The sequence below is a fragment of the Pseudophryne corroboree genome, chromosome 1, assembly GCF_028390025.1.
Source record: "Pseudophryne corroboree isolate aPseCor3 chromosome 1, aPseCor3.hap2, whole genome shotgun sequence".
Lineage (NCBI taxonomy): Eukaryota > Metazoa > Chordata > Amphibia > Anura > Myobatrachidae > Pseudophryne > Pseudophryne corroboree.
The window spans coordinates 983,177,950-983,193,118 of record NC_086444.1 but is presented as its reverse complement, the minus strand read 5'-3'; the positions used below and the strand labels follow the sequence as shown (position 1 = coordinate 983,193,118).

General features: G+C 44.8%; 1 pseudogene; it reads right to left on the bottom strand.

Annotated features, from left to right (window-relative positions):
* Positions 1-1,191: 1,191 nt before the first annotated feature.
* On the bottom strand, positions 1,192-1,310 carry LOC134936593 (5S ribosomal RNA; annotated as a pseudogene).
* Between the last annotated feature and the right edge of the window lie 13,859 nt (positions 1,311-15,169).

Genomic DNA, 15,169 nt, shown 5'->3' with positions numbered 1-15,169 from the left:
AGCGGGGCGTCTGCTATTACCCTCAAAGAATATAGGGGTGGTAAAACCCTAAAGACAATGTAGGAATAGAAGGGGATGAGGGTTAGTAGCGACCTCGGTGTCAGTAAAGGTAAAAACTGGCAGTAGGTTTATAAATGTTAAAAGGCTATTTATTCACATAAAATTTCAAACATTAAAGAGATACATAAAAAATATGGGACAATTTAAAACACAACTGAACTAAAAGCACCAAATAAAAGAGTATATAAAATTATCCTTATCTTAGAGAGAGGTAGGTACAGGTCACCCAACGCGTTTCGTCTGATGAGACTTCTTCACAGGGTAGGGACAAAATGAACCTTGGCAGCTATTTATAGCCCTAGCCCTCAGTGGGAGGGTAGTGACATCATTAGGAGTCATGTGACATAATTTGTTAACACATATTCTTACACACATATATATCAGTATACATGGCAATGGATTACAGCTTAGTGGAGCGTTGTACACAGTATTTGTAGTTAAAAACGAGTGTTTTTAAGACCCAATGTGTAGGAAATAGTCTTTAAAATCCATAAATAGCGGCATTTCCGACACACTTCCGGTTGCGGCGGACGCGGCACGTCACTTCCGGCCCACATCCGGTTTCTTCTGCGCATGCGTCCGCGGCAATCCAGCGCGATCACATGGGCTGTATGCTTGTGCAGGAGTCAGGGGCTCACATGTCATAGAAAAGGCAGTAATATTCAGTATCTCCATACAGCGGCGGCCATTTTCTGCAGGATTATGTCCATAGAATTCCAGTATGTGGCGGCCATTACTTAGTAGTTCATTGTATAAAAATGACTCTCCAGTGTTCCCGGTCGTCATGGCAACGGTTCAGTACATGGAAGTAATAAATGAGAGTGTCAGAATCACGTCATTCTTATTGTGAGATTCCTAATAGCTTTTAGTAGTACAAAGGCTTAATTAAAGACAGTGTTATTAATGAAGCAGATTTTCTTAATGTTAGAACAGTAACCATATAAAGTGAACTGATATGACACTAGAACATAAGGTGTGTATTGATACTATATCGTGACTGTGGTTACAGAGGTATGGAAGTGTGAATCGAGTGCTTATGTGATATAATAGGGACTAAATATCGTGCTCAGTGTAACTGTATATATGCGGATACATAAGGAGTATATTTCTTTTGTAGGCACTTATTTCTATTCAATACAGTACCTGATCTTCCCAGGTGGTCCCCCTTTCTGGTACTGATCAGGCCCATCGCTGCTTGGCTTCCAAGATCGGGCGTATTTGGGCATTTCCAGCGTGGTATGACTGTAATATTTTTTCGCCTTCCAGATTAATGCTCCGACCGCAAGTTTAACACTATTTTACTGTCGTAAACCAATACTCCGAAGTGTACGGACTCTGGGGGTTGGGGGTGGGGGGAGGGCGGTGAAGGGAGGAGGGGGGAGAACAGTTTAGGTAATACATGCAGCGTGGGTTGGTGGTGGAGGGGGGTGGGGGAAGGGTGGGTGGGCGTTTAAAAGATTGCCGGACGGCAAATTATTAAGGAGTAGAAGTACCGTGTTCTAAAGGAAGGGGGGCGATCTCGTAGTTGTCATTAAATCCTTTTGGCTGTAGTGTCTGTAGTTGAAATATCCAAAACATCTCGCGACGTGACAACTTATTAGCGAGATCACCTCTTCTGTCTCCTAGTTTCACCAATTCAATGGCCTTGAAAGTCAGGGCTTCTGGATTAGAGTTGTGTGTATGGATGAAATGTTTAGACACGGCATGGCTCTCTACTTTATTCTTGATGTTTCTCACATGTTCTTGTATCCTTAATTTTAGGGGTCTCTTTGTCTTCCCTACATACTGTTTACCGCAGTCGCATTCCAAAAGGTATACCACTGATTGGGTGTTACAGTTCATATATTCTTTGATTCTGTACTCCTTTTTCTTTTCCATATCAGTGAATGTTTTCCTGTTAGGGTGTAAATATCTACAAACATTGCACCGCCCACATTTATAGGATCCCACACATTTGGGCCATGTGTGGTCCTTTTCTTGGTGCGCCTTCAGCATGCTTGGGGCTATCAAGTCCTTCAAGTTTCGTGATTTTCTAAATACGATTTCGGGATGGGGAGGGAGGATTTCTTTCAAGATTGGATCCATCAATAAAATTCTCCAGTGGTTTTCTGAAGGAGTCTCGGATGGATTGTTCATGCTGGTTGAACGTTGTTATAAATGCTGTAGAGTCTTTTGTTTTTTTCCTTTGTTTTGTACTCGAGCATCATTGTTCTATCTGTTTGTTTGGTTGGTTCTGGTAATAGCTTCTTTCAGGATGGTGTCTGGATATTCCTTCTGTTTGAATCTATCTCTGTACGTTTCTAGTTGGATCTGGCAGTCTTCTGGTTTACTACAATTCCTTTTAATTCTGCTGAATTGGGAGAAGGGAATGTTGTTCTTCCAACTTTTAAGATGGTTACTCTTGTAATGGAGATAACTGTTGGTATCTACTTGTTTGATGAAGTTTTTTGTTGTGACTTTCCCATTCTCTCCTGTATTCTCAGGATTTTTTATTCCAACGATCAGGCGCAAGACCAAAAAATCTCACAAGATACTCAGTGAGAGAGGACATACAACATGCATCACCCCTAAAAAGAAGATTTACAGAAGAAGAGGATGCCGAGGAGGCAGGAGGGAGGGAAAACAAAAAAAGAACATTTCAGCAGCTGTAACGGATCCAAGAGGGAGAGGCATTTTTAATCTATCCCAACATAAACTAACAGAACCAGAAATATCCCTCCTAAGCAAAGGATTATCTTTTGCACCAACAGGGGGACTTAACAAATTCGAGACGTTTATCGATCTGAACAAGTTCGTTAGAAAACTCACATTAAAAAGACATTTTAAAAAAAAGGAGGATGCAATCATAGGAAACTACGAGATTCGTTCCAAATCAGGTCTTAAACCCACCTCTAAATATTATCCCCTTGAGTCTAAAGGAAGCAATATCAGCATGTTCTATAAATTAGTGAAGAAAGATCTTTGCGACATTGACCAAGGGAGGATAAAGGAGAGAAACATCACAAACAGGGAAAGTGAGGCCTTGAAAAATTTACAGAAAAACCAAGGAATTATAGTAAAATAAGCTGACAAAGGGGGGGGGGTCTGGTCATCATGGATCGGGACAAATACATCCTAGAGGCGGAAAGATTGCTGTCAGTAGGAGTATCGTACAAGAAATTAACAGGAGATCCAAAGGATGACTACGTTGAGGAATTAAGGACACTCCTACTGCAGGGTCTACGAACAGGGACCATCACCAAAGAGGAGTACCAATTTTTAATGCGATCAGAACCCACTACCCCATTTTTTATTTCCTACCCAAAATACACAAAAGCTTGGAGAACCCGCCCAGAAGACCCATTGTGGCGGGGATAGACTCACTTACATCAAATCCTATCGGAATACGCTGATGTTTTTTTGAAACCATATGTGAAGGATCTTCCATCGTACCTTAAGGACACAACGTCAGTTTTAAATCTTTTAAAAGACATTGAATGGAAGGACTCATACATGTGGGTTACAATAGCTGCCCAATCCTTATACACATGTATCGAACATGACAAGGAAGTAACGGCCTGTAAGGAATATCTGGATAATGATGCCTCTCTAACAGACAACTATAAAAATTTTATTTGTGATATTATGTATTTTATCCTTCATCATAATTATTTTAAGTTCTTGGATCAGTTTTACCTACAACAGTGTGGCACCGCTATGGGCACAATTTTTGCGCCCAGCTTCGCAAACCTTTTTATGGGCAGCTGGGAAAGAGATTTCATTTATAACCATCAAGTTTTTACCAGTAATATCATCTTTTATCAGAGATACATTGATGATATTTTAATTATCTGGGATGGCGATATGGAATGTTTTTTTTTTTAAATCAAGTAGTTTTTATTGAGTTTTATGTCACAAACAAACAAAACATAACATCAACATTGAAATTTAACTATAACTTTAACAGTTGCCATCAATAAACCGATTTTTTTTCCAACACATTTTGGTGTGCTTGTTATTTCTTATCATATATAGTTACATATATGTATCCATGTCGAGGAGTATCCATAGTTTTACAATGTCGCTCATGTGCTTAATACTTGTTCGCCCAGCCCTGCGCCACCCCAGCGGCCCCACATCTCCGTAAACCGAGAGGTGGAACCCCGTATTTTATACATATGTTTCTCATGGCGAATTACCTCGTTCACCAACGCCCTCCAATGCTCCACCCTAGGTATATCAGCAGAGAACCAGACCCTAGCAATAACCACCTTAGCTAGCGTTGTGAGACACAGAACATATTTGTACAGCAAAACAGAGTGCGTCTCTTCCAAATCTAGCCCAAATAAACATATGCCAGGATCTAATGTAGGAAGGGACGGTGCTGTCTTGACTATCTCACACCAAACTCTATGCCAGAAAAGGGAAATCTCAGGGCAGTCCCACAATAAGTGCCAAAATCCGGCATCAGCTGCCTGACACCTGGGGCAGTTAGAATCTTCCCTAAGACCAGCCCTCCGCATACTAACCGGAGTGCGGTAGGACCTGTGTAGAGTGTAGAAAAAAACCTGCTTATACCTTATACATGGTGTAGTATATTTAAGTGAACTCATAATTTGAAGCCACTGCTCTTGGGACAATTGCCCTAAATCAGTCTCCCATTTAGTACGGAGATTGTTTAATAGATCGGGATAGCTATTGTTATTTAAAGCAGCATATATGGTAGACACCTTCCCCCTCCGGCCCATTGAAGCAAGCAGCGTCTTAACAGGTGAATCAGCCATCGATGGCGGGCCGTGAGGGAATTGGGTCTGTACAGCATGTCTAAGCCGAAAGTATCGGAACATAACTGTGTTAGGCACATCAAATTCGATCTTTAGTTGCTGAAATGACTTCAGCACTCCACCGTGGTATAGCTGACCCAGTGCCACGACTCCCCTAGTAATCCATATGTTATCTAGCGACATCTCATATAGCTCAGGGTATGCACTATTGAACCACAATGGAGTACAGGTATCATGTCCCTCCCAGTCATACAAAGTGTGCGCATATCGCCAGATAAGCAAGGCTTGACGCAACAAGGGAGGCATGCCAGACGTAGAGAGACCAGAAAGGAGAAGTTGAAGAGGAGAGAGAGAGAAAGCAGGAGAGCACTCCGTCCGCTCAGCCAGAAACCCCCTCATCGTATCCCCCAAAGAGTCCCCAGTCCATTCACTCAGATGGGCCAACTGAGCGGCCACATAGTATAGTCTGAGATCTGGGAGGCTTGCCCCGCCAGACACCTGGGATCTGCACATCGTTCTTATAGAGACCCGCGCCTGCCTGCCACTCCATATAAATGAGGATAAAACTCCCTCAATAACAGTAAAGATCTTCCTGGGGAGGTAGACCGGGGAATTCTGTAGAGCATAGAGGAACTTTGGCTGCATCACCATTTTGAATAAATTGACCCTACCCAGGACAGACAGCGGTAATTTTTTCTAGCTATGTGCCTTTTCTTTAAATGTCGCTAGTATGGGGTCAATATTTTGGGCCTTATAGCTACGCGCCATAGGAGTAATCCAGATGCCTAGATATTTGAATCGCAGTGTCCATTGCAAAGGATACGCCCCCTGTGTGTTTTCGGGAAGAAGGCCAGAGACAGGAAAAATGTGGGACTTGTCCCAGTTAATTAACAGACCGGAACAGATACCAAAATTCTCCACTACCTGTAGATATGGAATGTTTTAATCAATTTTATAAACATATTAACACCAATGTGATGAATCTGGCCTTTACCTTTAAAGCGAATAGAGAACAAATTGAATTTCTGGACCTGGTTCTTACAGGAGAGAATGGGAAAGTCACGACAAAAAACTTCATCAAACAAGTAGATACCAACAGTTATCTCCATTACAAGAGTAACCATCTTAAAAGTTGGAAGAACAACATTCCCTTCTCCCAATTCAGCAGAATTAAAAGGAATTGTAGTAAACCAGAAGACTGCCAGATCCAACTAGAAACGTACAGAGATAGATTCAAACAGAAGGAATATCCAGACACCATCCTGAAAGAAGCTATTACCAGAACCAACCAAACAGATAGAACAATGATGCTCGAGTACAAAACAAAGGAAAAAAACAAAAGACTCTACAGCATTTATAACAACGTTCAACCAGCATGAACAATCCATCCGAGACTCCTTCAGGAACCACTGGAGAATTTTATTGATGGATCCAATCTTGAAAGAATAATCCCTCCCCATCCCGAAATCGTATTTAGAAAATCACGAAACTTGAAGGACTTGATAGCCCCAAGCATGCTGAAGGCGCACCAAGAAAAGGACCACACATGGCCCAAATGTGTGGGATCCTATAAATGTGGGCGGTGCAATGTTTGTAGATATTTACACCCTAACAGGAAAACATTCACTGATATGGAAAAGAAAAAGGAGTACAGAATCAAAGAATATATGAACTGTAACACCCAATCAGTGGTATACCTTTTGGAATGCAACTGCGGTAAACAGTATGTAGGGAAGACAAAGAGACCCCTAAAATTAAGGATACAAGAACATGTGAGAAACATCAAGAATAAAGTAGAGAGCCATGCCGTGTCTAAACATTTCATCCATACACACAACTCTAATCCGGAAGCCCTGACTTTCAAGGCCATTGAATTGGTGAAACTAGTAGACAGAGGTGGGGATCTCGCTAATAAGTTGTCACGTCGCGAATTGTTTTGGATATTTCAACTACAGACACTACAGCCAAAAGGATTTAATGACAACTACGAGATCGCCCCCCTTCCTTTAGAACACGGTACTTCTACTCCTTAATAGTTTGCCGTCCGGCAATCTTTTAAACACCCCCCCCGCCCACCCTTCCCCCACCCCCCTCCACCACCAACCCACGCTGCATGTATTACCTAAACTGTTCTCCCCCCTCCTCCCTTCATATAACTACCATGGGTACAGTGGATGCAGCTGCTATGGGGCCAGTACTGTCTCCAGAGCCCGCAGCTCCCACTGCACCCAGTCACACTGCACTCTATCTAGAAAAGAGGGACTCACAGTCCGGCCTCCTATTTCGGGATGCCCCCCCCCCCCCTCCCCATGCCAGAGATCTAAGCATGCCTCTCCCCCCAGCAGCCCCGGCACCCTCCCTCCTCCAGGGAAGGGGAAGCAGAGCTCGATCCTCCCATTCTTATGCACAGTTACCCGGAAGAGTGCTCCAATGACTCAACCGTGACTTACACCCGACATTATATACCTGACGGCTCCTTGGTGCTGAGCAACCCTTGCTGAGTTCCGTATCCGGCCTTATAAGGGGATGGAGATGCTGGAATACCAGGAAAGACTTGCAAGACTTGACATGTTCACACTGGAAAAGAGGAGATTAAGAGGGGACATGATCATCATTTAAAAATATTTAAGGGGACAATACACAGAACTTGCGGGGGATCTGTTTTTGGTAAGATCAACACAGAAGACACAGCCTGTAACATGGCAGTTAGAAGCCTGTTGGTTGGTACATTATCTCTATTAACTTTATCACTCTCCAAGGTTTAGTACATACAACCCCACATGCCTACCGTGTGTCTTATCCTCACTGTGCATGCACAGTGTGACTTAGACCCATGAGCAGAAGAAAAATAATTGCTCATTTGTGTTCAACATCAGCAGTGCATCCAAATCAGAATCAGTTCCTGAAGCTTTTAATATCTTTACCATAAGATACATAGACACACACACACACACACACACACACACACACACACACACACTTACACACGATGCAGGCACCTGCCCACACACAAGTAAATTCAGAACCAGTTTGTTTGTTTTTTGACTAGAAGAAAAAAAGAAATCACTCAATCCCATATGGTCACAGGAGAACATACAAACAGCATCATGGTCAGAATGGCCCAAAGCCTAAAACTGCAAGGCTGCAAAACTTTGCAATAGTGGCCTATTGTGATCAAGCCCTGTGGATGAAGTTTTCACAAATGCTTTGGAAGGTACCATATAAAAATACATGACACAAGTAGTACAGCTGAGCTGCATTTTATATAACTCACGGTCATTCAGTTTTCCCAGGATATAACAAATGCTGATTGTGAGGGATTTTTGGTAAGGTAGCACATTCAGCAGCAAACTGAATCACTGCAAGTCTGCTTATTTATATTCATTTTAATGATTTCTCTTCTTGAAGAATAGCCGCATGCCAGAACAACATCCTAAAAATTGTATCGTCATAACTGGCACTGCTGGGAACAAGGATTGTCTAAAAATATGTTAACAGGTTGGATGTATGAGCTTTGTCTCACACTGAGGTGTATTGGTGAAATCTCACGTTACCACTCTGGGCTGCTGGTTTGTTAGTACTATTAATTTGACCACTATTTAGATACTATATTAGTAGGCACTTCTATATACCTTTACCCTCTCACTGCAGATGAGAACCATTCATCATCTGCATCCATACTAAAACTTTGCCATTGATGTTCGATATCTGATCAGCTGCCTGAGTCTGTGATTGCTGTTGCCATTTCCATTGGCTGCTGGACCCACTGAGCCCAACTGTTAGCCTCCATTCCCTCATGTGAAGGCTTCAGAGCAAGTCTGCTCCATAAACCCAAGCCAGGCAGCGGTACAGTAGACTCCACCTCCACTATTGCCTTTAATTTAGATGAATTGTTCCTTCTCACTCTATCATTACCTAACTTTGCCAATCCTCATACATCCACCTCTCTCATATCTGTCCACCATTCATCTACCCAATTTACCTTACGTTTTTGCTGTCACTTATTTTCACCATACTTCTCCCCAGGTGCCTCTTCTCCCTCCAGAATCCTTTCCACCCTTCCACCATCCCCTTCCTTGCTGCACCTATAAACTATTTCCTGCACTAACTACACTCAATGGCAAATCATCATTGTACAGTATATCACCTGTATCGCACTGCTCTTTTTCATGACTGCTCATACATCCATTAGTATATACCTCTGACTTACCCTCTTTTAGAATTCCCTAGCACACCTGATCAGACCATCCTGTAGCCTTTAAATTATTACTTGGTCCCATCTTTTTATAAGAACCCTTCCTACTTCCACCTAATGCCCCCTGTTCCAATCATCACTCTGAGCCACACTCATCCCACTTGTTAAAGCTGAGCCCTCCTCCTATTAGACTGAAAGCTCCCTGATGAGCAGGACACTCCCTTCTCATTGTTTCATGTTCTTCCCAACTGTCTGCTGCTGCAGAGCACTGTGTCACCCTGCAAATCTACAATAACAATAATAATCTCTCTCTCTTATATAAAATAGACGTGTACCACATATGGTGGTATGGAACCACTTTTCAATTGCCTCTACTGCATATATGGTGTAGCAATCCCCTGGATAACTTGTATGTCCTTAATTTTTCCAACGTGTTTTATCCTTACATCGGGATGCCCCCACTACTTCCTCCGTTGGTTTCCGCTATGTGATACAAATTTTACCACACAGTATGAGCCAAAATTCACTTTATAGCACACAGAATGAGCTGAAATTCACATTATACAACACAGAATGAGCCAAAATTCACATTATACCACATGGTATCATAGGCGTTCGCACGGGGAGTGCCTGGTGCGCACAGGCACCCCCTAATGTCCGGCACCGCCCGCCTGCAGCACAGTGATCACATGCTGCTCATGCCTGTTCCTTCTCGCTCCCCCGCTGCGCCCGCCGTGCCCGCCGCACAGTCAGGAGTCAGAACTGACTGTGACTGACCACCAGCGGCTGCACTGGGTGACAGTGAATGCGATGCGGTGCACTGAAGTACAAAGCTTCGCCCCGTGCCGCAAGGTGACATCACGCCGCCCGCCTGCCTGCCCTTGCACTTTCTCTCCCTCTCTCTATTGCGTGCCACTGCTACTACAGCTGCACAGCACGGTGTTCCTCTCTGGTGGAGTCGAGGACGAGGACCCGGAGGCAAATTCAGCTCAACACAGACAGTTCAGAGACTGCCACGCTCGGCTCAGTCAGTGACTAAAGTAAGTAAACTAACGCTGTGCTGCAGCTGAGCCTGTTCCTTATATATACTGCACATGAAGTTGCCCCCCCCCCCCAACAAACCTGTAAGTGTACTCAGAGAAAAAAACTTAAAGAACAGAAAAGAAGGGTTATAAAAATATATTAGCTGAGCCAAGCTCTTAGTAGTTACCTGAGAGGGGTTTTAAGGGTATCTGGCACTGGGGCATACCATGTGGTGTAATGTGAATTTGGCTAATACCACGTGGCGTAATGTGAATGTGGTTCATATCGTGTGGCCTAATGTGAATTTGGCGCATACTGTGTGGCGTAATGTGAATTTGGCGCAAACTGTGTGGCGTAATGTGACTTTGCACTCATACCATGTGGCGTAATGTGAATTTCCGCTCATGCTGTGTGGCGTAATGTGAATTTATGCTCATACCGTGTGGCGTAAATACATTTTAGCTCGTGCTGTGTGGCGTAATGTGAATTTCAGCTCATACTATGTGGCGTAATAGAAATTTCGGCTCATTCTGTTGGGCGTAATGTGAATTTCAGCTCATACTGTGTGGCGTAATATAAATTTCGGCCAATGCTGTGGGGCGTAATGTGAATTTCAGCTCATACTGTGTGGCGTAATGTGAATTTCAGCTCATAACGTGTGGCGTAATGTGAATTTATGCTCATACCGTGTGGCGTAATGTGATTTTACAATCATACCGTGTGGCGTAATATAAATTTTGGCTCATACTATGTGGCATAATGTGAATTTCAGCTCATACCTTGTGACGTAATGTGAATAAGGGGTAACTGGTGAGCATGGGGACCTGTGTCCTGCGGACGAGGAGTCTGATGGCATAGAAAGAGGCAGATGTGGCTCTAATGGCACATGTGTAAATTTTTTACTTTACTTGTGTTATATTAAAACTCAAACATTCTCCCCCCTAAATCTCCCGTACTTTTCTGAGTGTTCCACTCAAAATCAGTGCTGGGCAGTGCAAGGGGTGGGGTGTGTGTTTGGAGGGGAATGTATATGCACCTAGGCTCACCACTTTCTAGTCCCTCAACCCATCCCTGACCCAGTGGCGGAAGTGTAAGCAGCACTAGGGTGCAGCGACAGCTAGGACTAAGGGTTATGCCATAGCGGGAAGTCAGTACTGGGCGGTGCAAGGGTGGGGTGTGCGTATGGAGGGGAATTTATATGCACCTAGGCCCACCACTCTCTAGTTCCACCTCTGGGTCAGGGATAGGTTGAGGAAGTGTAAGCAGTGATAGGGTGCAGCGGCAGCTAGGACTAAGGGTTATGCCACAGCGGGCAGTCAGTACCAGCTGATGGTCGCACTATTATGTTTTATTTTATTTTTCTGGGGTGTATTATATTGACTTTATTAGGAACTAGGGAGAAATTAGTTTACGCCATGTGATTTTACTGAGGGAATGTGAAATAGATACGCCCAAAAGGTGGCGCTAGACACGCCCCTCCGGCGGTGCACCCTCTAATAACATTAGCTGCGCACGCCTATGCATCTTATGAGCCGAAAGGCACATTATAGCACACAGAATGAGCCAAAATTCACATTATAGCAAACTAAATGAGCCGAAATTCACATTATACCACATGATATGAGCCGAAATTCACATTATAGCACATAGAATGAGCCGGAATTCACATTATAGCACACGGTATTGGAACCCAGGAGATAGGGTGGCAGCAGAAGAATTCCAAGTACAGATGCGTGAAGCTGCGACAGAACTGGGGTACGCAGCAATACCTAACGGGAAAACCTGACTCCGTTGTCACTCCCTAGTGGTCGGTTAATGCCTGCGAGACTATGGTTTCTTGGGCCCACAGCAGCCGCGTTTGAATGGGCGGATTAGGTCTGCCCGAACTCCGATGCCCCCTGGTCTTAGTTGGTGACAAGGTGTTAACCGAGACAGAGAGAGAACAAGGGGAAAACTAAGACAGACACAAAAGCGAAAGGGGAAACCACAGAAAATAATAAACTAATTTATTTGCGGCACAGCCGCCAAGAAAACCCGTAACCAAAGTAACGCTGCCCAAATGCCAAATACGAATCCGTTGTAGTTCGGCAAGGACAACAGTGGCGGATCCTCTGCAGGAAACACAACGGCAAGATGATTAGAATAATACGGCTTTAACCGTAAGGTGCAGCAGAGCCGCTACTCACGACACCACGGAAGGTGCGTGCAGGAAACGACTAGAACAGTGGCGTAACTAGAAATGTTTCTCCCCCAAGCCTAAACATTCTCTGCCCCCCCCCCCCCCCCCCCTCGCCACCCCCTTCCATACTTGGCACTAGTAAAGCGATAAATCTGCGCGCAGCACCAAAAAAGGGGCATGGCCTTGCTGAAATGGGCGTGGCTTTGCATAAAGGGGCGTGGCATTGCAGGAAAAGACTACCTTATACCCCAGTTTTGCAACCTGCACGCCCAGACGTTGGCCACCACAGGAAAAAAAAGAATCCTGATTCATGCCCCTTACATTATTTGTCATTCTTCCTCCTTATAGTAATGCCCAGTATACATTATGCCACACACTGCAATGCCCCTGAGACATTATACCACATACCACAATGCCCATGATATAGTATACCACACACCGTAATGACTGTGACACATACCGTAATGTACATTATACCCTATGCCACACACTGCAATGCCCGTTATACATTATGACACACACTGCAATGCTCCTGAGACATTATACCACATACCACAATGCCCGTGAGATAGTATACCACACACCGTAATGACTGTGACACATACCGCAACGTACATTATACCCTATGCCACACACCGCAATGCCCGTTATACATTATGCCACACACTGCAATGCCCCTGAGACATTATACCACAATGCCCGTGATATAGTATACCACACACCGTAATGACTGACACATACCACAATGTACATTATACCCTATGCCACACACCGCAATGCCCGTTATACATTATGCCACACACTGCAATGCCCCTGAGACATTATACCACAATGCCCGGGATATAGTATACCACACACCGTAATGCCTGTGACACATTATGACACACACCGCAATGTCCGTGATACATTATGCCACACACTGCAATGACCCTGAGACATTGTACCACATACCACAATGCCCGTGATATAGTATACCACACACCGTTATGCCTGTAACACATACCGCAATGCCCGTTATATCCTATGCCACACACCGCAATGCCCATTATACATTATGCCACACATTGCAATGCCTGAGACATTATACCACATACCACAATACCCGTGATATAGTATACCACACACCGTAATGCCTGTGACACATTATGACACACACCGCAATGTCCGTGATACATTATGCCACACACTGCAATGCCCATTACACATTAGTCCTACAGTACGGCTTTCTAATTACTTTTAAATTACCTGCTCGTTGCCAGGGGTTTCATGCTCTTGGTTCCATGCACGGTGCCAGGGGTTTTCATGCTCAGGGTGTCATGCTCGTTGCCAGGGGTTTCATACAGTAGGTGTTATGCTTGTTGCCAGAGGTATCATGTGCTGGGTTTCAAGCTTGTTGCCAGGCAGTAATATTCGTTGCCAGGGGTTTCATGCACTCGGTGTCAAGCTCGTTGCTAGGGGGGAATGTGTGTTGCCAGGGATTTCATGAGCTGGGTGTTTTGCTTGCAGCCAGGGAGTAATGCTTGTTGCTAGGCCTGTGCTTCCAGTGCCACATATGCCCCTAGTGCCAGATATTCCCCCACAGTGCCAGATACAAATATGCCCCCAGTGCCTCATATGCCCCCCCTCCCCCCCAGTGCCAGCTACACACATACCCCCAGTGCCAAATATGCCCCCCCAGTGCCTGGTACACATATACCCCCAGTGCCAAATATGACCCCCCCAGTGCCAGGTACACATATACCCCCAGTGCCAAACATGCCCCCCAGTGCCAGGTACACATATACCCCCAGTGCCAAACATGCCCCCCAGTGCCAAACATGCCCCCAGTGCCAGGTACACATATACCCCCAGTGCCAAACGTGCCCCTCCCAGTGCCAGGTACAGATATACCCCCCAGTGCCAGGCACAGTGCGCGCCTCTCCTGCATGTCCCTCCTGCATCTCCGGCGGCAGCGGCGTGTCTGTCAAATGAAGTGCCAGTTCGTGAGCCAATCAGAGCTCACAAACTGGCACTTCATTGAACAGACATGCCACTGCCGCCGGAGACCCACTGTGTTCTTCCCAAAACAGCCGCGCTAGGGGGCCGCAGTAAGTGTGGTCGCTTGGAGGAACAGGGGGCAGTCAGTACCAGCTGATGGTCGCACTATTATGTTTTATTTTATTTCTCTGGGGTGTATTATATTTACTTTATTAGGAACTAGGGAGAAATTAGTTTACGCCATGTGATTTTACTGAGGGAATGTGAAATAGATACGCCCAAAAGGTGGCACTAGACACGCCCCTCCGGCGGTGCACCCTCTAATAACATTAGCTGCGCACGCCTATGCATCTTATGAGCCGAAATGCACATTATAGCACACAGAATGAGCCAAAATTCACATTATAGCACACTAAATGAGCCGAAATTCACATTATACCACATGATATGAGCCGAAATTCACATTATAGCACATAGAATGAGCCGGAATTCACATTATAGCACACGGTATTGGAACCCAGGAGATAGGGTGGCAGCAGTAGAATTCCAAGTACAGATGCGTGAAGCTGCGACAGAACTGGGGTACGCAGCAATACCTAATGGGAAAACCTGACTCCGTTGTCCCTCCCTAGTGGTCGGTTAATGCCTGCGAGACTATGGTTTCTTGGGCCCACAGCAGCCGCGTTTGAATGGGCGGATTAGGTCTGCCCGAACTCCGATGCCCCCTGGTCTTAGTTGGTGACAAGGTGTTAACCGAGACAGAGAGAGAACAAGGGGAAAACTAAGACAGACACAAAAGCGAAAGGGGAAACCAAAGAAAATAATAAACTAATTTATTTGCGGCACAGCTGCCAAGAAAACCCGTAACCAAAGTAACGCTGCCCAAATGCCAAATACGAATCCGTTGTAGTTCGGCAAGGACAACAGTGGCGGAACCTCTGCAGAAAACACAACGGCAAGATGATTAGAATA